Source organism: Taeniopygia guttata, chromosome 2 (assembly GCF_048771995.1).
Source record: "Taeniopygia guttata chromosome 2, bTaeGut7.mat, whole genome shotgun sequence".
NCBI classification, from domain to species: Eukaryota; Metazoa; Chordata; class Aves; order Passeriformes; family Estrildidae; genus Taeniopygia; species Taeniopygia guttata.
In genome coordinates this window covers 105,953,545-105,974,805 of record NC_133026.1, presented here as the reverse complement: position 1 = coordinate 105,974,805, position 21,261 = coordinate 105,953,545, and positions in this window count along the sequence as shown.

The following is a 21,261-nucleotide window of genomic DNA, read 5'->3' as shown; positions in this document are numbered from 1 at the left end:
TGAGATGAAAATGAAATACACTCAAATTTCATAAGAAATGTATGGTTAATTCCTTTTTAAAGAAAAATCACACAACACAGATTTGCAGATTATGCACATCTTTCACTGACACCAGTTGGAATTTTTATGTCAGTGACTTTGGAAATCTTAAATCTGTAAAGAATGTTTAAATTCCAATTAAAGGAAATCTTTTAAGTAGCTATAGTTAATTAAATGGACAAATAAAAATTCTTACTTAAAATATTTTTCATTCATAATTATATATTTTTGAGTATCATAAAACAGAATTACAGTCATTTTGAAAAGAGACTAGTCACAAAATTGTAAGTTTCCTTGAAATTGTTTATTAGTTTTCTAAAATTTGCCACTGTATGAAATTATGTTATTTTCAGAAATAGGAAAATTACCACCTTTAACAGTATTTTATAGTTTTGGGTTGGTTTCGTCTATTTTCTCCTTCCTTTTCTATTGCATAGCAAGAAATGAAACACAGAAAAAAAAGAGGACAAATGGAAAGAATAGGAAACTGAAAATAATTCTTAAAAATACTGACACCTTCCCCAAGTCAAATAGAAAAATGTTTTAATTTTGAGAACAAACTCATTTTAAAAATTCATACAATTCTCTGAACTTTCTCAAAATATGTCAGTAATTAATTTTTTTTTACGTTTTAAATATCACCAATCTTTTCAATCAGCTTTCTGATTTTTTATGTGGATGTTATGAGAGATGGTATTGCAATTGCATGTTAAAACAAATTGGAAATCTATGAAATAATAATAATGCTTTCTGTATTTTTCTATTTTTTGACACATAAACACTGATCAATTGTTTCCTGTATTTTTAAAAATATTTTAAAACATGACCAAAATTCAGTGTTAATTAAACATCATTTGATGATGAAAAACCAGTAGAAACAATGAATTCCTTGCAAGAATTCCTGCAAGGTGTTGAATGCCCACAACACATTAATATTGCAGATGATATCTGAAAACAAGCTAAAGTCTGGGTGCCTCTTCAAACCTGTCAGAAATGAACCTTCATTCATTGTTAAAGGTTAATTAAAATAAATCAGCCAGTGTAGTCCTGAGCTAAGCATATCAGAGCAAGAAGCAGAAGATCTGGATTCCAGACCCTTCCTCTCCAAGACTAGCATAATGTATTGTTTTTCCATGATTTATTTGTGTTGTGAGAGCTCCTAATGACCCCCCAGTGACAGAGAGAGAAAGATTTCTCTAAGACAGCCATGTCTCTGAAATCCCAGATCTTCTGAGTTCTTGTCCAGCGTTCAGAGAGACCTCACTGTCTGTTTTAATTATTTGTGAAATGTTGATTTCCTGTTTCCACATACAGGATAATATTAAAACTGCAATTAAAGGCATTTAAAGAAGATTAGAGAGGCGTGTGTCCCAGGAATTGCAATGCTGGGTGGCAATTCTGTATTCTCAGAGCAATCAGATCATTACACTGTTACAAATACGCATGTCCACTGTGAAATTAGTTTTCTAAACAGCCTGATTGCTTGTCCCCCTTCCTTCCTTCCTTCCTTCCTTCCTTCCTTCCTTCCTTCCTTCCTTCCTTCCTTCCTTCCTTCCTTCCTTCCTTCCTTCCTTCCTTCCTTCCTTCCTTCCTTCCTTCCTTCCTTCCTTCCTTCCTTCCTTCCTTCCTTCCTTCCTTCCTTCCTTCCTTCCTTCCTTCCTTCCTTCCTTCCTTCCTTCCTTCCTTCCTTCCTTCCTTCCTTCCTTCCTTCCTCCCCTCCCCTCCCCTCCCCTCCCCTCCCCTCCCCTCCCCTCCCCTCCCCTCCCCTCCCCTCCCCTCCCCTCCCCTCCCCTCCCCTCCCCTCCCCTTCCCTCCCCTCTCATTTTAATTTCTTTTCTTTTGTTCAAATTTCAGCACTGAATTCTCCCTTGTCACCCTTTGTTTGTCCTTAATTTCCCCAATCGTAGTCCATCAGCATCAGCTCAGGGATTTTGCCTCAATAAGCAATTTCTGAAGTTAAGATTCAGGCTCTACCTTTAGCTTTCAACACACTCTGTGATTTCCATTATGCATATAGATGCTCTAAGAGATGTTCCTGGAGAGAAAAGTTGGAGCAGCAAAAGGCTGCACTATGCATTTCTGTGTGCAGATTCACTGCCCAAAGAAATACATATTGCAGCAATGAGATGGGGATGTCATAGTGCATTCCTTCCAAGGACAGTCCCACTCTCTCCCAGTGGCTTTGGCTTTACTTCAGGGAAGGAGTAACCTCATGAAGTTTTCTCAGCCTGGCCTGGTTTCCCGGTACAGAGACACTCATAACTAATTACTGGGACTTCAATTCTTACCTTGACCAGCTGTGTCAAAGCAAGGATGCCATGGGCTCCCCAGTGCTGTAAGATCTATAATTCAACTTCCATATAAAACAAGTCAATATTGGACAAAAGAATGACATTTTAAAGTCATAAAATAAGTAGCTTGGTATTTACCTAAGATGCTCTTTTCTTCCCATAGTTTTATATACCATGTAGTGGTCTGTTTATACTTCTCCTTTTCACATTAGTGGAATAATTCTCCTTCAATTTTAGAAGATGCCTGTGCAAGTGAAGAAGTACAGTCATCAAGAAGACACCAAAGACGATGGGGAGCCTCTGGATACACTAAATTTGTTATGCTCTAAAAGAAGTTAAGACCACATAACTTCTGGTTTTCTCTCTGGTTAAAATAGTGTTTTAAAAAAATTCCTTATTCAGGCAGTGTAAAAAACACCCAGAAGTTAACACTCCCTGCTTCACTGCACCAACTCACACTGGCTCTGTGCAGGTCAGCACAGTGGGAATCACTTCAAATCTTGCAGCAATAACTAAATTCAAAGGCAGTCAGGGGCTGCAGAAGCTGTGTGCTGCTCCTTTGAGGCTCAAGCACTCACTCTGTGTGAAGCCCCTGCTGGTGGGAGTAGCTAGGTCTGCAGGATCAGTCTTTATGACTGCTTGCCAAAAAGTTCTGAAGATACTGGTTCCTTTAGTGAGCTTGGTGAGCCAAGAAAAAGCAGGACAACTTTGTATATGCTATGAGCAGGCCTTACTGCTGGGTGAGTGCCAGCATGACCGCCTTTTCCACCTCTAAATGATGAAGGATTAAAGAAAATCAACTGAGTTGATGTATATGGTATGTGAAAATATGTCTTTACCAAAAATTGAAGAAACAAAGGAGGTGTTAATTAGTAAATAGAGTAATGACATCAACCCAAATTTACCTAAAATTCATGTCAAGGGGGAAGGAATTACGGAGATGCAGTGCACCAGAGCAAAGGAAAACATACAGGTGTCAACCTGAAGTTAGTGAAGGTTAGGGTTGGGTTTTTTCCTTCTCCTCCTGTCTTTTGTTTGTGATCTTTTTGTTTTGTTTTGTTTATTTGTTGGCTAAGTTCTGCTGGTTTTCCTTTCATTTATTTTCACTATTTTATCTTGAGCTTCAAATAGTTTGTTCTGGCCAACTAATTCTGAAAAGCTGCTACATGTTCGCTTTGATCATTATCTGACTCTCTCTTTTTCCTTCCAATTTTTTCTTTTAGCTGTTGAAATGCCACAACAGATTATATTGTTTTGGAGTGTAAAAGGCATTGTTTTCTACAACTCCCGTTTCAAAGACCACTTGCTAAACGACATTGAGAACTCAAGCAGAGAGGAAAGAGAGATGGTATTTAGATGATTATTTTAAAGATTTGATCTTTCACAGTTACTCAAAACACAAGGCCAGACTATTCAATTAGGCACTAAGCCATTTTTCATGGCTTACAAATTAATTATTGAAACTGGAACCTGTCACCAACTCCTCATCTCTCTGGACTTTTGTTGAGGATCCAGAACAAAACTGAATGATAGGGCCAGGGTCACCAGATTGCTCTTGATAAGCCAAAAAAAGGAAGACAGGGCAGAAACTTTCCATGTTTCTGAACCGACCCAAGTACTGGGGAAAGCATCTGCAGAGAGTAATCTACACTGGCCATGTGCAAGACAAAATGAGTTTAAACTGAAAGAGGGCAGGTTTTGCATAGCTATTAGGATGAATTTCTTTACTGTGAGGGTAGTGAGGCACTAGAATAGATTGTCCAGAGAACCTCTAGATGCCCCATCCCTGAGAGTGTTCAAGACTGGATTGGATGGGGCTTTGAGCAACGTGTTCTCATGGAAGGCTCTCTGAACCAGACGATCTTTAGGTCCCTTCCAACACAAGCCATTCCACGGTTACAGGAAAAGTTACTGCAAAACTAGGCTCATCGCTTCTCCAGCTCCAGGACCACTGTAAACAGCAGCAATTTCTGCTGTGGATTATGTATCCTGAGGGATAAGAAGGAATTTTCTAGGATATAGGAAGCACAGTTGCTTTGCTTTTTGGTTTGGTTTGTGGGGTTATTGGAGGTTTGGTTGGTTGGGTTTTTTTAGGGCTTTTTTATTGCTGCTCTTTTTTGGGTGCTTTGCTTGGTTATTTTTTTAATAGTTATCCTTTTTCTTCTCTGAAAGATGTGAGGAGTTTTCTGCTATATGGGCAAGCTTCCCACTGGCTGATTGGAACCTTTTAAATGGGCATCAGCTAGCACCACATTGCCCAGCTCAACAAATGCTGCGGCACACTCACAACCTTGAAATATTCCAATGGTCAGCATTTGCATTTGTACTGCCAGCATATCCCTGATCTGAATTACCATTCTGACCCCTCTTTCCTGTTCTTATGCACTGTGACTGACCTTCACAAAGATACAAATTCCAGTTTACTTCACTTCAAATGCAAGAGTGTGAGTCAGCCCCCTGAGGGAATAGCAAGGAATTCATTATAGCAACACAAGAGAAAGATGTGGAGGAAGTAATGTGTTTTCTTTACACAAAAGGGAAAATGAATAGATGTGAGAGCATCAAGCAAAGCCCAAGAAATCTTGAGATGTAATCTGACATAGTGGCACCGAACTCAATTCTTATTGTCTGTAGGTGTATGGCCTTATTAAGGCTTAAAAAGTAAGCCAAGTCTTGTCTGATCCCTGCTGCAGCCTGCCAAGCAAAGCAGCTGCTTCCAGAAGTGGAAATCTTCATGATCAATATAAAACCACAAGAGGTACCACACTATTGTGGGTGAGATCTTTCAGAAAAATAAAAAGCCAAGATTCCTGAGTCACAGAAAATAGAAGAGGGCAAGACCTATTCTGTTTTCTTCTCTACCCCGCCACTGGTGTTGTCTTAGACATATCTGTCATGTGCTACATCAGCATGATTGCTTTTCAAAAGGTCCTAAAGAAAGAGGCATCCACTGGAGTACAAGATTCTCCTGAAACCAAGTATCTGTTAAGGATCCCATTATCTTTTCCCCAAGGACAAGCTGTTGGCTTTGCTTCTCCTTCCAACTGAGTAAATAGCATTCTAATTACTCTAATTCTTTCCAAAGCTAATTTTCCACTTTCCTATCCTCCTCTTCACTTTCAGTGGTATAATGCCAGACAGTGCAACATTGTGCTAAAAATCTGTCCTGTTCCACCAAATGTAGCCACCAAAGGTATGGCTACATTTAGAGAAGTGTCTCACATGTGAGATCCTTACCAATAAAATATACAATACAAGGGGCATATTTTATTGCCATCCACTCAAAATACAGTTGAAAAAGACAAAGGAACCCTAAAAGCTGACAAGTAACATGAGCATAATTTTGTACTGGATACAGTGAATATGGATCCAAATTTATTCAGCAGCAATCCAGAAGCCTGTATTAGTGCACAGAGTGACATCCTCTGATGCTTTTATTGGTAAAAACATAGAAATCATGTGGATTTCTAAAAAGGTTTTATTCTCTCATGACTGGACAGAAAGACTTAATTATCAGTAATTATGGTCTAGTTAATTTTATTTACAATTTAAATGAAAATCAAATTTAAAATATTTTCTATTCTTAACATGCTTGCATAAAAAACATTTTTCTTCTGTATAATTTTTAGCATAGAGGTTTTGTGACCTAGAATGTTTTGAGAAGTAATTGGAAATAGTTGCAGTCTTGCCCATTTTTACTATTTCCTGTATTTTTTCCTCTAAGCTACCACCTACCACTCCTTTTTATTTTCTTCTCTAAGAATGCTTGCATCCAACTTGGAAATGCCTTTAAAAAAGAATAATCCACCAGCATAAAAAGTGTTAAACTATGGCTAAAATTCTTGCATAGATAGATAGATAGACAGATAGATAAATTGATAGAAGATATGGTGTATGTCTTTGTTTCAGAAAAATTAAGCACGATTCACAAAGAAGAGCTAAATTCTCAGTACAGTGCACAGATGGAATTAATGGCAGTTACAAACTCTATTAAAATCTGGAAAAGACCAATATCCATTACCGAACTGGCCCAGAGTTCCTATTTCTCAGAAATTAGGTCGTTTCTTCCAAGCATGGGACTTGGATTAAACTTTCTGCTGAAATTGTTTTAAATACTTTTCACTGTTTGTTTTTAAAACAGATGTTCTTTGATACGGTGGCTTCAGGAGGGTGTGGATTTTCACGTGTTCAGCAGATTGCAGCTCTGTTTTCCTGCAAAGCTCCGACTCTCAGTCACACAGTATCTCAACTTATTTACAAGCACTCAAGGAAATGGAAGAAAATATTGAGTTATTTGGCAGCCACCAGGACTCCACTCCTCGACAAAACAGAAACAGGTACCACAGAATAGAATTCATAAAATCAAATAAGGTAGAAATGGAAAATACCTTCCTTCCCTCGTTATGACAGCGCTAGCCACTTTCCCAAACATTCACACTCCTCTGTTCTGTCCTAGTATTACCTGTTCCTGAGGACAATTGTCCTGCCTGTAATGCTACAGCTACTCAGCTTTTCAGATTTTCAGCTGCTGAGAGCTGGGAAAACCTGCTAATGCTCAGGTCTGGGAAAATCTGTCTCATCAGTCTTGACCATAGTTTGATAAGGTTTTGGCGCATAAAGATGTGATTCCACCAAAGTCTACAAACCTGAACTGCCACCACTTTTTAGCTTCCTTCTTTCTAAGAGACATGTTTATTCTTTCCCTCTTTAGCTTGGTGCCTTGAGATAAGCCCAGTAGTGCTAGGCCCAGAGATTGAGGTCTCTTCACCTGAGACATGTGGATGGGAAGAACAGCTGCCCCTTGCAGCTGGGGAGCACCCAGAACAGCCAAGGGCTCGTGTAGCCAAAAAGAGCCATGGTGCAAACTTCCATGTTTTTATTATCTCCATGGTGTATGTGGGTAATGCTTCCCAAAGTGAGTTCCCCCTGTAACAATATTTTATGGAAGCCACTCCTGAGGCCAAACTGTGGCATTACTGTTACCCACAGGGCCCCTGACCTCCCAGCTAATGCCATCAAATGGGAGGTTATTTGTACTCTGGCACCACTGCTATGGACACAAGAATGCTAAGAAGCAGCCTAGATAATTTCATTTTATATATACTACAGAACAAACAGCACATGCTTACAGCTTTCAGAAGTCACTAGAGATCTGGGTCAGATTCAAATCAGCAACCTAGAGGTGAAAGTCTCTGTATCCCATTACCAAATCCTGAGACATCCAGTCCCCCATGCACATATTAATAGTTGATCATTATGAATTCCATGTTGGGATAATTAATTACCACATCTGAACTCTGCCTTAGGAATTATTAGATCATTTGGGGCCTGTAATTTATTTTATTTAGCACTGTATGAAAACTGTTGCTTCTTTTTTTTTAAAAAAAAAGCCTCCTATACTTTAGCCTTTGAGAAGTACATAGTGTTTTCTGCAAAACGCAAACCACAAAACAAACATATCTCTTATTGGGCCTGGAGTAGTCCTACAGGATTTGTTAGCAGGCTCTGATGATAGACGTGAGCAGCCATGCATCCAGCTAATGAGCTGGCCCAAGGGATAAAGAACACACCAAGCCACTAGCAATGGATGTGGAAAAAGAGCCAGGGGAATGATAGAGCATGTTGCCAAATGATGAGTCTTAAAGGTGGCTTCCCATATGAAATTAAAGGTTTTTGCAAAAGCAAAATCTGTTTTTCTCACTCAAAAATAAATCAGATAGTCAGACACATTCACTTCTGAAATGAATGTTCTCTCTGACTCCATTATGTTCTTAACAAGAAGAGCTCGCTTGTAGAGAGCCAAATCCTTCAGACGTGATTTAACCTGCACTTGTGGGAGGCTTTGGTAGGTGTTGTGTAATGAGTCCTGAATAAAGACACAGTTGAGGACTGCAGAAATTTTGGTCCTTTGTGGATAGGAGATATAATTCCAAAGAAGTTGTAAGAAGCCTATTCTACACATAGAAAGGTAAGGAAAAGTAACTCCATTTTTTTTTTTTTTTTTGTACAGACCCTGCTTGCTATTCTGCTCTTTGCTGCAGGGATTTGTTTTAGTTAGGTCAGAAATTCTCTTCAATCTGAGGGCCAGATTCTGCCCTTCAGTACATGTGTGGAATTTATTCCTTGAAATATATATTTTATTTCCAGTTCTGTAGTCTAAAATACTGTCTATTGATTTTTTTTTTTTTTTTTTTTTTTTGCGCAGCACACAGAATACTTTGTGTGGTTTCCACTTGTGTCAACAATTGGTAGGTATCTAACTATAGAATAGAAAGTGTCTCAGGAGATGTAAAAATACAATCCAGGTTTGTTAACTTTTGTAAGCATCTGTAAGACTTCAACCTGGGCATGATCTCTCTGCTTTACCCTAAATAATGCAAATAATTTTATTTCCCAGAGAAGCCTCAGGAAAACTAACTGCATGAAACACAAAACAAGTACACTGACAGTTTTGTTTTCTAATGATTTCTTTCTTCCATCTTCATTCAGTCACCTGCTGGTAATTGACCCTGTAGTCCTAGAAAATTCCCATGAATCCTAAAAGAAATGCACTGGTTTATCTAAGCTCCATCTTAGACATTACTTGGAAAATCTCTGGTTTGTGTCCTGCAAAGGACACTGGAAGAGGATCTTAATTTTATCATAATTTGCTGGCTTTCGGTACTCTTAAGTACTCACCTCTACCTTGGCTTGCATTGGATGCCAGCTCTGTGTGGCACATACTGTGCATGTTTGGCCTGTCAGGAAGGTTTGCAACTGTGAAAGAACCATGATGAACTTTTCAAGTGACTTTCTGAGGGGAAGTGGATGTGAGATTTACACACATGTGGATCCAAATATGGGGGGTTTGTGCTGGAGTGGGGATGTAATTTCTTGTAGGGAGCATTTTGTGCTTTCTGGGTTCATTTTTTCCTGAAAGGCACTGCTGGAGTTACTCTTCTCTGCTGTTATTTTTCCAGTGGGGAGTTCAGATTTCAGGGAACCTTTGTTTATTAGCTTGAGTTTGTGGAAAGGAAGTTTTGGCAAACAGAGTCTCATGGTAATAAATGCAAGGACCATCAAAATGACCTTGGTAAATTAGGGCACCAAGACAGTAGCAAGAAAAATGCCTGGCAAAATACAGCATGCACACTTCAGTAAGATAATTGCAGTTCAATATACCTGAAACAACTTGGGGTCTCTTCTGCAAACAATGAATCTGTAGTCACCCAAAGCTGCTCAACAACTCTGTTTCACACTATACCACTGATGAAAACTGAGGAGGGGAAGTTTCTGTTGCACAGGGCACACAAGTTACTCAGCTGTTGATTGGTGAGGCTTCTTCTATGTGAGGGAACTGTCTAATATGTCTCTGTGTGATGGGATTTATACAGCCTGGGTATCAGAGTCAGTTATGTCACCACATTATGAACACCTCTGAGACATCCCAATCAGCTGGGCAAGAGAGGAGTTATCCTCATTGCTACTGCTGAAAGTATATTCATGATCCATTCAATCATCACATCTCCTCAATTACTGATCCCATTTCTATCACGTTTGTGATGTGTCTATGCTTCCACTTTTCCCCAATTTTAGTGTTCTAGACTTTTTATACAGCATTAAGACCTCTCAAGAGTCTCTGGAATACCTTCAGGCTCCCTTCTGCAAAACCTTTCAAAGATTAAGATGACCTAACCTCAGGTGTGTCAGAAGTTCAGAGTACTTGTAGGCAAACCTCCTCTATATTCTTACAACCTGCAAAAAGCAAGTCTCAAATCCAAAGAGAACAAATTCTTAGTGCAATTGTGTTTCTTTCTTTGAGTAAGCCTCATACAAAAATTACCTAACAAAGCCTTCTTGCGTTTTGTAACTCATGGCTATTTGTTACAGAGCTGAAAATCTTACAAGAGTTTTAGAAACACTAGGAAAATTAACGTTGTATTTGCAGATCTAATTAAAGGAATGTGCGACTGACATTTCAAAAAAGGCTTCAGATTCGTTCTTATATTATCTCAGAAACATAATCCCACCCAGTAACCAATATTCTCCATATTCAGCCATCTTTCCTTCCATTTTACTACCAAGCACAATAATGTGGCTGCTCATCACCACTGATCCAGCTCAGGTGTATCAACTGTGCAGCACAGAAGCCGTGGATGCTAACATAGCTTCCTTTGGGAAAGTAAAAGCTTTATGAGCATGTGGGGGTTGGGGTAGGGGAGAGGATGCCATGTTTTCTGAGATGGACATACACTCTGAATCCCATCTCCCATTAATGTAGAGTTACATAAATTGATTTTTCAGACAGGGTGACACTACAGAGCAAGGTGACAGGCCAGAACAGTGGCTGGACAATAAGATACTTAGGGAAGATAGCACAGGCTTTATAGAGCTCCAGGGGAGAGTGCTGAATAATATTCTTCAAGCCAAAATTATCTCTAGGACATAAGCACTAAATTATGTTTCCACTTCCCATACTGACAGGTCTCTGGAATCTGCAGGAATTCCCTGCTCCTCAAAGGATATCAGAGTGCACAGTATGCAGCTTTCAGGGATTGGCAACTTCGTGTTTGTGATCTCCTGTAATGAAATTTTACCTACAATGCCATAAGAATAAGGAAATAGAGCACTTGGAGACACTAAAACTATCAGCAGTTTCCCTGTTCGGTGCCTGCACTGCTCCTCTGCCCTTAACTTTGTTAAATTGAAACAGTTTGCTGATTTATACACCAACTTGTAAGGAGGTATTTCCAATTATTTTGGCATTTGTATCTTGGACAAGCTGTTCTCTCAAATTACCCTGGCACTTAAGAGCCTGCACCGACTGGTGTTTCGTATGACCCTGGCACTATTAGTCCAGCCTGGCTAGTGTTTCAATTCACCATGGCACTAATGATCTGGAAGTTGTTCTTGTTTTCCAGATTAATGAGTACCCTAAAAACCACTCAAAGTTGGAAAAGAAAGAATGTTTTCAAAGGGGAAAAACAAGGCAAATTGGAGCTGCTCACTACCTCTTCATCATGTTCTTTCTTCATCTTCCTCTTCTGTAGCTGCTTATAGAAGCTCATAACAGTGGAGCTTTTGTGGAGGAGTGGCATATGTCCATCAGCTCAAGGTGCCCACCATAGACACCTGACCCCAAAAAAACCCTGCAGTGACCCACAGGATGGGGAAGGCTGCTCTGCCAGCAGGCAATAGCAATTAGCAAGAAGAACTGGCTAAAAGGGGATTATTCTCATTCTCATTGTGTGACATAGTTGAATAGAACTTTCAGGTCAAAATCAAGCTCAAGATGGAAGTTGCTTAACCAGCATTGCCTCCACCAGAAGATGAGAGCTGCACCCTCATGGTGCTGCCATGTCAGCTCAACCTCCCTCTTCCCTGATAGAACATGGAGGTGGAGCACAAGCCAGAGCAAAGCAAAGGCTCAACCCACACTGCCAATGCCAGTGGTTGTTCCCAGAGGCCACAGGCTGGGAAAAGAGGCAGGCTCAGGCCAGTATCTCTCAACCTGTAGCTCACACAGTGAAGTTCTCTGAGCACCATCTCCTTTAGGAAGAGGTGGGTGATCTGCCTTGACTCTGGTCTTCATCACCCCTGGGTGGTCCACACAGGCAGGGATGGGGGATTGCAGCAGACCAGGAGAGGGGACAATGCTGTGGGACCCTGTTGTTTTATTAGACATTTTCCCTGTGTGAGAGGGGTTGGCTTTAAAATTTATTTCTAAGGATCCTTAGCAGGTCAAGGCTTTCACCTGACCTACATGCAAACACTGCCCAGATGTGATGGACATTCCTAAGTTTACTGCAAATTCCACCTTTTTTTTTCTTTATTGTGATTTGAACGGCTTTTCTTACTTATCTTTATAGAAACAAGCCCTATCCCACCCTTGCTTTTAAAGAGAGAGAGAGAGAAGAGGGGGGAGGGAGAATGAGAAAGAGAGAATATCATGCGGCCCCTGCAGAAAGGTTTTAGAAGATTTTACATCTCAGCATTTTTTAGCTTCACTATGCATTTTCCATTGTACTCTATTATTGGTTCAATATGTATACTATGTTATTTAAATGTAAGGGAAAAAAATTGACTAGCAGTTATGGGAGAAGGCAGAGCTGTCACAACATATTCCTGCTAAGCCATGATTTGTTTTGTGTTCAGTCACACATTGTTTGGATTTCAGCTCTTATTTCAGTCCTGGCCTTAGGGTTTTCTGAGCAGCGTTGAAAGTCAGATACGCAGAGTGTTGCAGTGAATTTAGTATTCTGTATTTCTAACATAGAAGATGGAAGAAGAGGGCATTGTACATGGAGAGAGGGACACAGGACAAATTTGTCCTTCATTATTTACAGATAGGTAATCAAAAACTAGTTTGTGCTGTACAGAATACATCTCTGTGTGTGTGTGTGTGTGTGTGTGTGTGTGTGTGTGTGTGTATAGAAATATGTCTGGCATCCAGCAGGCTGACTCCCCTTCTTGGCTCCAGCCCCACATCCAGAACTGCTTAGGGAAACTGCTGTGCCCACAGATCAGGTGTGTACAAGTGGGAAGCCAAGAAGGACCCGGGCAACCTGAGTCTTGGTCTTCCCACCACACAGCAGCTTCATGTGTCCTAGAAACACCTGGTCCTCACATGCTCCAGCCAGGTGTTAGAGACACAACTCAGATGCCAGAATCAGAATCTGTTTCATATATACCTGCATGTAGATATATACATACATTTTCACTATAAAAGCACTCAGCTGGCAAATCTGACTGGATGAGCCATCCTAATGCCCAGATTTTTCTGGAGATTTTTACCCTTCCATACAGAAGACTATCTATCATTAAGCCTACACAAACATGGACAGGCAGAGGAACATGAGCCAACCATGTTACTGCTATCCTATGATGTTTACGAAATGCACTTCTATTTGGTCATTATGTGAGTCATTCTCTGAATTCACAAACAAAACCATTCCTCAGAGCAGTGATGAGACAAAAATGTCAACCCAGCTGCAGCTTTCCTAAGGGATCTGTCACAATGTGTCATCTTAACAGATAGACTATTTATTGTGCTATGTCTCTGTTCATAAAGAAAAGTGCTTGAAACATGAAGGAGAGGAAAATAATAAACCAATTTTTGGGCAGAGGACAGAAAATGTGGTGGGACCTCTCAGTACGCTTCTTCAAATTTCACAATGGGGAATAGAGCTTTAATTTTGGGAAGGGCACAGAAGATCTTCACCAAAAATGCTGTGGTTGTGCCAAAATAAAGCTTTGTCTGATTTTAGAGCTTTCTTTTGTTCTAAGCACAAATTCAGTGTCTGCCACCTTCTTTATATAATCATCACCCCATCTAGCAGCTAGTAATAATAGCAGAAAGCATATCCTAATATCTTCTGCCTCCTCCCATCCCACTGAGCATACACAAATACTGAGCAAAAGAGACTTTATTTCTGACATTTTTTGAAAAGCAATAATAGATGTAACTTAAATGTTCTTCTCTGGGTCTTTTTAGCTGTTGCCATTTAGACTTACTGCCAGCCTGCAAGGACATTGTCTCTAAGTGATTATTTTTTATTGCCAATATCAATGAAACAGAATAGAGAGGAAGGAAGATGCTGTAGCAGTTACTAAATCTGCAGAGAATAATTTTTGTTGCTGGTGGCTTTACTTGTCTTTTAATATGACTTTATTCACGTGGCACGTTCCAGGGAACAAAAGTCTTTTGGAAAGGGAATGATCTAGAAATGTAGTCTAATATAATAGCAAGGTGACCTCCAAAGGTCCATGCCAGGGCATCAGTGTGAGGAAACCTGAGCCTCTGGAATAGCAGCAAAGAGCTTCCCAGCACTGTAGAGCACTGTTCATAGCTTCACCTTGTGATTCCAATATTGGTGAAATCAATTAAGACAGGGGATACTTCCCAGAGGACTCACAAGCTGGTACAGGTCCTCTCACCCTTGACCTTAATGGCCTCTGAATCAAATTTATTGGACTTTATCCATGTTGCAAAATTATTATTTTAGTCACAGAAATGTAAACTGAGGAAAGGCTGAGAGAGTTTATCCAAATCCTATTCATCCCAATCTAGACTAAAGGATATTCCTAGTAATAACAACTGTGTTTTCATACCAGAAAATCACCTCACAAGGAAAATTTCAGTCATGGAAAATGAAGAGGCTCCCATAAACAAAAGAATAATTTTGAGATAGTAACTGAAATCCAGTTTGGGTTATTTATTAATTAGTTAGAAGAGCCTAGTGCCAAAAAACCCCAGATATCTTGCTAACTTACAAGTGGATTTGGCTTAGAAATTTTCCAAACCTCATGTTATTTGTTTGCTTTAGTTACTTGGAGGAAAATTCCTGATGTGTAGAGGACAAGATTAACTTTATCTATCTTATTATTCAGAAATTAGGCAGAAATCCTTATAGTCAAAGACTGACCTTTGGGAATCTATATCTGCTTGCACCTGATGAGTAGAATCAAAAGTTACCAGTTTTGGTAACTTCTTAGTCCAAACAAAATGGGGAAATACACTGATACATCACCACCACAACCCCTTACAAACCATGCTGCCGGCTGTCACCCCTGAAATGCAATGTGACAACACCAAACTGGAAAGCTTACCCTGCAAAGTCGAGACGCTGGGGGCAGGATGAGCAAAGCACTTTGCCTCCTGATTGATGTTCAACAAAATCTTGATAGTGAAAAGACCCTGTATTACATCTTGTTCCTATGGTGAAGGTTTAATTTCTGAATTGCTGTTCCTTTTATAATTTATAATGCTACACAAAACACTGATGAAGAGGATCTCATTGCGTTTCTTCACATGAGAAGGATGCAAAGGCAGAGATCCAAAGACAAGCTAAACTGCAGAGGTGTTTTTATGTTTATCAATCTTATCTCATTTTTCTGTAATGCAATTCATCCCGCTTTACAATACAAAATTTGCTAAGGCAGCCTCCAAAGCCAAAATCCCTCATCTGATATACTTAGTTAGATTAGAGATCTGTTTTGGCCATTCATTTAGCTTTCATTGTAGGTCTCTTCAGCTTTTAAAAATCTTCTGTGGACTCTTTCAGGCCATCAAAAAGACACTTAGAACAGGCTTCACAGTGAACTGATAGGAGTCCACTGCAATGCAGTCATCTCTGCAGAGCAGTGAAGAGAAGCAACACATGGCATTTTGCACAGCTGAGTAGCAAAAAGTACTCCTCAAGGGCATCAGGGCAACCTCAGCTCTCAAACTACACTAGGACCTCAGTGTGCACAGGGGGAAAAAAAAAAAGATAGCAAAGCTGCTACTGGTTTAAGACAAAGAAAAAAAATCCACCCAACAAGAGATCCCAGCCATCTAAAAATCTTACAGCACAAGTTATATATTATCTATGTAATAGAAATGAAGACCTAATCTGATTTTGCTACAAACTAAGCCTATGTTTCCAGTTTATCAAAGTATTTCTAAGCTGGTACTTAGATGTTAATATAACTCCTGCTGAAAAATACGGTGATTGCTCTGTTTTTGTAATACATTCATCCCAAGGTTCATTTGTCCATCTGTTAAGTACTTGCATATGTCTGTTTTAGGGGATCATGTGTATGTGTGTAGGTGATGGGAGAATTTCTACCAGTAGTTCTATTACTGTTAAAACAGATAAACATATTTTCCTTAAAACTCCAGGCATGATTTATCAAAAATAATGCTTTGTTTACTAATGATTCCTCATAACAGCAGGGCTTAATGCTCATATTTTCTTTTTTTAGATGTAGCAAGGTCTAATTTAATTGCTGAAGCCATCCAACAGAAAGTTTTTAGTAATGGATAAAAATCATAAGGTGATGAGTTACTACATATTTATGAACTCTCAGTCCTGTGAACCAGTTAATAATATCTTACCAGCCTTGACGAACTTGGTTAGAAGAAAAAAAAAAAACAAACACAGAAGTTACTCTGGTTTGTGAATATTCTTACAAAGAAATCCAGTTCACAGGACAGCAGCCGCATACCAAAACACAACAGTGATTCCAGGCTGACCTTAGTTTTCCCCAACTAAGTCCCGTGAAGGCCTTGAGGACATGTGCATGAATAGCTGAGCACAGTATTGAGGAGAGGAAGGGAGGGAGATCTGCTTGCTCAAGCATAAGGAAAGGTCCTTGCTGCCCAGGAGGCAGCAGGAAAGCTCTTCTCAGTCTTGAAGTAAATAGGATAGTTGCCACTAGAGAGATTGAAACAACTGTGGGAAGACAGTGGAAGGATGTGTCTGGCACAGACGACCACATTCTGGTTTTGAAGTTATTCTTCTTGCATGGGAAACTTTGTGCAATTTCAAGGGAAAACTCAGACCCTATAATATTGAGAACCACTTAGTAGCTACACACTTGTGCCAGCAGATGAGAAACTCATTCCTCCCTGTGCCTTGGGAAGAACTGCCTGAGCAAGTTCTCCGACTGTGAAGTCTGGCTTGCCACAGACACAGCTCTAGCTCTGCGGGGAGAGGATTCGATAAACTTTCCCTTGAAAAAAAAATAGGGAGCTTCACAGGAAATCAAGAAAATGATCAGGAGCTCGGGAGTTGAATGGATGCAGCAGGAGTGGTCCTCTCCCCCCAGCAAGCAGATGAAAGGAAGGGAGGGCAGGGAAACTCTGTGATCCTCTCAGCAGAGCAGTGAATCTAAACTAACAAGCAAAGAAAAAATTCAATCAAAACACATGCTAGTGCCTGCACCATTATTGTCCTAAGCTACCTCATGCTTTGCCAAAAACCCTTTGCCCTCATCTCCAGGAGCTTTGTTCACACAGATAGAGTATAAATAAAATTCCTGGATAGACAAATATCCACATTGTCCTCAGGTGACTTAAAATATGTGTTTTGTACAAAGAATCTAACATTTTTTAAAGCTTTTTGGACCCATTCCTTCTGCAAACATAGAATACCTACAATGCTTTGTAGTACAGTTAGCTTGGTTAATGTTTTTTCATAAGAAATTCTAGCAGGAACCACCATTACAGAAGGAACTTAGTTCTTTGAACTGCTCTAAATAATATAAGTTTCACTTTCATCCCAAGAAGTGTTAAGGATGCACAAAAACACACAGGGAATTTTGTGCTAGCACCACTGATTATATTACTTTCAAAAGAGAAATAAAATCTTACCCTGAAGCTCAGAATTATTAGAGTGAACAGCCAGAATCTATTATACTATAGAAATATCACACAGAGAGCATTCATGAAAGAATTTGCCAGTCAACTTGCTATGGTACGAAGCTGTTCATTTTGTACACATTGTCTCGTTACTTACTTTCCTCCTTATTAATGAAGAAGTCATAATATGTGGGTAAATTAAAAGTCTTTCTGCTGTAACAGAGAAAAATATTCCAAAATTCATCTGCTGGGTCTTAGCTACACTGCAGTTCTGCAACAGATTTAAGCTGGTGGAAGTGAAGGTTCCGGTGTAAAGGTTGGCTCCTTCCTTCATGCCAGTGTTAACCCCACACAACCCTGACATGAGCCAGATTGGCAAACTGTTCTAGATAAAAATCAATTTTCACCCCGGCCTCCTCTTGCTGGATTAACTTGGAGGCAGCCAATGCCATCACCCATCTCCTGTCAGCACAAAGGAGGCCACAGGAACACACAGCCAAGAAGGAGACTTCTACTGAAAGGCTACACAATGACAGTACCTTGACATCAAGGGATCATGAAATGCAACCCAAGTTTTCCAAGCTTGGGAAAATCAACAAAAAGGGTTCCTCATAGCAGGGCAGCCGGGAGAGCATCCAGTGGGTGTCAGCACAGACATCCATTGCTCTTGTGACAATGTCCCACTGCTCAGGAGAGGTTGGACCAGACCTTTCTAAGGGACCAAAGTGCACTCCAGCACTTCTGAGGTCTCAACACTTCAAGCACTATGTGCACTCTTCAGCACCATTAAAACCTCTTCATGCAGCCTAGTCTATGGCCTCTTTGCACAATGCCATTAATGTTATTTTTTAATAAGTTGCATTAAAAATGTTACAGCTAACATGAAAGGCATTTTACCATCACTCCCTCTGGGCAGTCATGCCCCAAGGACTGTGTGTCACTCTTGTTCTGTCTGAGCTCCCTGTTACATTTCAAAAGAACATTTTCGTTAGTTCCTGGGTGACTCAGGAACCTAATTCGTGTTTTAGAAGCAACTTGGGAACTAAATTTCAGCTAAAATCCCAGGAAATTTACTCTCAGTCACTGACACTTTTGCGTTCATTCCCATATGGCTTTGTTCTTAATTTGTCTTGAATATAATAGAAGCAAATTAGGCACCAAGGAATTGTGCCTTATAGAGATGCTTGTATTCTTATGAAGACTATGTAAAAACAAAACAGGCTTCAAGTTTTGAATTCCTCAAGGAAAAATAAATCTGTAAGACCTCTAAGAAACCCATTGTCTTTTCCCAAGCTCTAACACCCAAGAGCACTTGCTAGGCAGTAGTTCATGCCTTGGCTCCACATCTGGACAAGATGTACAGAGGCAGTTTCCAATTCTTCCTTTAAACAGTAAGGAAAGCCTGGCACTCCAGCGGAAAGGCAGCCCTGAAACCCTCTGGTCTCCCCTTCAGGCAAGGCACATTACAGTTAATATCCCCTCAGAAACACAGATAAAGCTTTGGCAAAAGAAGGACAGAATTTGTTTTACAATTATTAGGCCAATTGCCTCTTTCCCCTCTTTATAACTTGCCTTAGTTGAACATAAGAGTAAATCTTCCCATTGTCAGCTGTTTTAAAAATGCCTTTCTATGTTTTTCAGCCGGTTTGAGTTTTTTGTTAATTCTACCATCTTTGTATCATGTCGTTCAAAAATTTAGTATCTAAAGAAAAACACACAAAACCCCCCATCTGAACCTGAAGTGCTCCTTCTTGCATGGTGGCTAAAAAAATATTATTTTTCCTTTTCTTCTTCTTCTTTTTATTTCTTTTTATTTTTGGTAATGATCATCAAGTATTCCAAAGGCTACTGAAGCCAGTGGAATTTTTTTCACCAGCTTTGATGGGTTCAGATCAGCCTCAGAGCACTTAAATTCATGTCGTATTTTCAATTCTCTGCTGCTCAGGCTGTTTCTCATGTGGAGATGAGCTGAAATAGAAGTAAGCCCATTAACCATTCTTCTTCCAGACCTCCTCAATAGAGTCAGAACTTTGTCATGATTTTAAATACCACATTTATGGCCCTGATCTACTTTTTTTATTATTACTTAACCTTTTGGATGTGCCTGAGTTCACACAGTCAGGGACCTGCTCTTCAAAGATAAACAAATTGTTGGAGAACTAAGCAATACAGGAAATTCACGTGCTTCACCACTGAATTAAAGGGTGGTAGGCTGAAAAAGTCATTAGTTTTAGTGACCACAGTAGGTTTTATATAGAAGAAAGGTTTCATTCCCTAAATTGGCTCACATGTTATTGCTAATGAATGTCTAACAAAGATTCTTCACTATAAAATGTGATCATTTTACACAGGAGATTTATCAGTCGAATTCTTGGAGAGATTGAGGCATTGGAGTCTTTTAAAAGTCCATTTTTTAAGTCCCTACTCCACATACTGCTTTTATGACCTAAAAAGCAAAGGGACTCCACATGCTGTAGGGTTCAATTGAAATTATTGTTGGAAGGTAGGAATACAACAGTAGGACTGTATTCATCACAAGAGTTACACTTTCTGTTGCTAGAGCTCAAGAAAAGTCCATAAGGATCAGAGTTGCAAGCCAGCTCTTTCATTTGCTCATTCTTTGTGCCACACTTTTTCTGTCCCTCTCTGGCGTTAAGAGGGTCACTTGGTGCAGGCAGCGCTCACGCACGCTCGCACTGCTAAAAGTTTTCTGGTAATTTGTTCAAAGGTTTCCATGTCTTGTTAAAATGCTAAGGCACGTACAGCCACCCTGTTTTTCATAAGCAGGAGCTCAGAGGGCCGTGAAGTGCACACTGGGGCACTTGTGGGAAAGGGGAATTTAGGGTGGGTGCAGATCCTATGGTCAGGGCAGTCAGGTCTCTCCGTGTTCAGTAGAGAAAGTTGGGCACCTCTGAAGGGCAAGTCTCAGCATCTACATCAAATACTATTCCTTTAGCACAAAGTATAGGAAATCTTTTTCTTGACTGAAGACCAAATAAGCCTTTCAAAATCCCCTTGGCAGGCTGCATGACTACAAGCCTTAGCATTATCCAACAATAATAAACACACACACAGAGAAGAGGAGCCATGTGGCCATAAGCCATACGGAATGCAGCAGCAGGCCATATCGGACCTCCTGCTGTATGCTCTGTGCCGAGGCAGGAGAGGTATAAATACCTTGCTCTTCATGCAGTGCATTACACCACTCTGGCAAATAACTCTTGGGTATTAACAAAAGGGCTGTGCTACCATGGATAATAGCAGCAGAGTGAGAAAAGACAAAAAGGAGTAGACAAAAGAAATCATGTTCCAGTGCCAAATATTTGTAGCTGTGCTCACTCAGGACTAGCAGCTCTGTACCTTCAAAGCTACCCTGGGGAAGGCAGAAGTTTGCAACTGCTGTAGTTATTAGGCCAAAGGCATTGGGCATCTCTTCCATGGCACACTGAGATTTAAGTCTGATGCAAGTGCAGTTTTTAGCAGCAACCCCATCAGCCACCCATCCGACACACAAGTCTTAACACATATTGTCAGCATGCAGTTGTGTGGAAGTGAAGGGGGCACTGTCTAAGCACTGCCAGGAATGGTCAGGCAGTCTTTATACAGATCAAATTAAAATGGGGCCAGCACAGCCTTGGTTAGGCGAGAACACAAGATGATACCCCTGTAGGTATCTTCCAGTGTTGCTCTGGTACATAGGAGCTGTTGCTGAGGAGCAGCAGCTCCCACCTTACACCTCTACATCCAGGTGAGCTCCTCTGTTCTTCACTTGCTCTACAGCCCATGTAAGGTAGCAATCATGTGCAGGATGACCAGCTGCACTCAAGG